Source organism: Mus pahari, chromosome 7 (assembly GCF_900095145.1).
Source record: "Mus pahari chromosome 7, PAHARI_EIJ_v1.1, whole genome shotgun sequence".
In the NCBI taxonomy this organism is placed as follows: domain Eukaryota; kingdom Metazoa; phylum Chordata; class Mammalia; order Rodentia; family Muridae; genus Mus; species Mus pahari.
In genome coordinates, this window is record NC_034596.1 from 80,238,835 (window position 1) to 80,240,662 (window position 1,828).

Below are 1,828 nucleotides of genomic sequence, written 5' to 3' on the forward strand. Positions count from 1 at the left end.
TTGGGAGGCAGAGGCAGGCGCATTTCTGAGTTCGAGGCCAGCCTAGTCTACAGAGAGAGTCCCAGGCTATACAGAGAAACCCTGTCTTGAAAAAAACCAAAAAACAAACAAACGAAAAGATCCCAAGGTAGTACTGAACTGTGGTTGACCTTGAGACTTTAATGAGGGGGTTGTTTATCTCCAGGTTACAATTCGTTCATTGAAAACAATTGCTGACGTCTCAGATCTGTTGGAAGAACACCACAAATTCCAAATGTATAAGAAAAGCTATATGTGTGTGTTTTACCTACACACTCAGTACACGAGAGGCCAATACAGGAAGATATGGAGTTGAAGGCCAGCCCTAGTACATAGTAAATTTGTGGCTGGTTCAGGCAATATGAGATCCAGTTTCAACCAGAAAGGAAGGAGAGGAGAGGGGAGGGAGGGAGGGAGGGAGGGAGGAAGGGAGGGTGGGAGGGAGGGAGGAAGGAAGGGAAAAAAAAAGAGAAAAAGAAAGAGGAAGGGAGGGAGGGAAGAATAGGGAATAGAATAGAATAGAAATTTAGAAATGTTTACAATTTACCTAGTCTCAGAGAGTTAGTTTCCAGAGCTGCTTCATGCCACAAAAGAGCATACTGGAGAATCAGGCTTAGGACAAACACATAAAACCAAGATTAAAGTGTCTCCCGTTAGCCAGGTGTGGTGGCACACAACTTTAATCCCAGTGCTAGGGGAGCTGCGGCAGGAGGAGCTCTGAGTCTGAAACCAGCCAGGCCAGTAATGACTACATAAAGAGACCCTGTCTCAAAAACCAAAACAAGTTTCTAGTCAGCCAGGCCTTCACTGGTGAGACCCTTTCTCAAAGAAAGGAAAGAGAAGGAAAACAAAAGATTCAACTTCGTTATAAGTGAAACTGTATATTTGCTTTGAAAACCTACAGAAGTTAATTAGGAAAATATTCAAGTTAAAAACAGTCTATTCAATGGATCTGTTAAAGGTAGAAAATTATATAAAATTATATAATTGTAGAAATCCTTTGATTAAAAGGATGTCAGAAATGGAGTCTATTGTCCTATAAAAGCAACCTTGAGAAATAAACTGGCAAATAGCATGCCAAGCACAGCAGCATAGGCGTGTCCTAAGGAAAAGCCAAGATATTCAAAGTCTACAGTGCATGGCTTTAGTGGAGTTTCTTCACCCTCATAATGTATAAACATCTGTTCAAAGCCAAGTTTTGTTCTGCATAGAACACATTAGTATATGTTACTCATAGTTGCTAAAACTGAGATTCAAGTATGTCTTATTAATAGTGCCACATAGTCATTCGCTTATCTTTCCCACTGGAACACAGTACAGATGTATGTCTTTGCTCAGTTTAACAGCTGCACACAGCTAACATTGCCAGGGAACATACCATGCACCAGGAGTGCTAAACATCTCACATGTACTCCCTTCCCCAAACCTAGGGCAGAACTAGGGAGATAGGTGCTCTTTATAGATGGCAAAGCTAAAGCCAGAACAGAAGGTAACCCACACAGGGCCATAGCTGGGAGGTCCCTGGGCACAGGCTTCTTAGGAAAGATGCTGGAATGGCATTAGGTCACCCCTGCCTGAAGAGTGGAGCAACTGACAGGGAGAGATGGTGTTCTTGCATAAGGTGGAGGGTGAACCACGGAGGCCAGGAAACAAGGAGAAAGAACTGATATCTGAGAGTTTAAGCATTTGGACATGGTAAAAAAAAAAAAAAACAGTTGTGGCCGGGCGTGGTGGCGCACGCCTTTAATCCCAGCACTCGGGAGGCAGAGGCAGGCGGATTTCTGAGTTCGAGGCCAGCCTGGTCTACAAA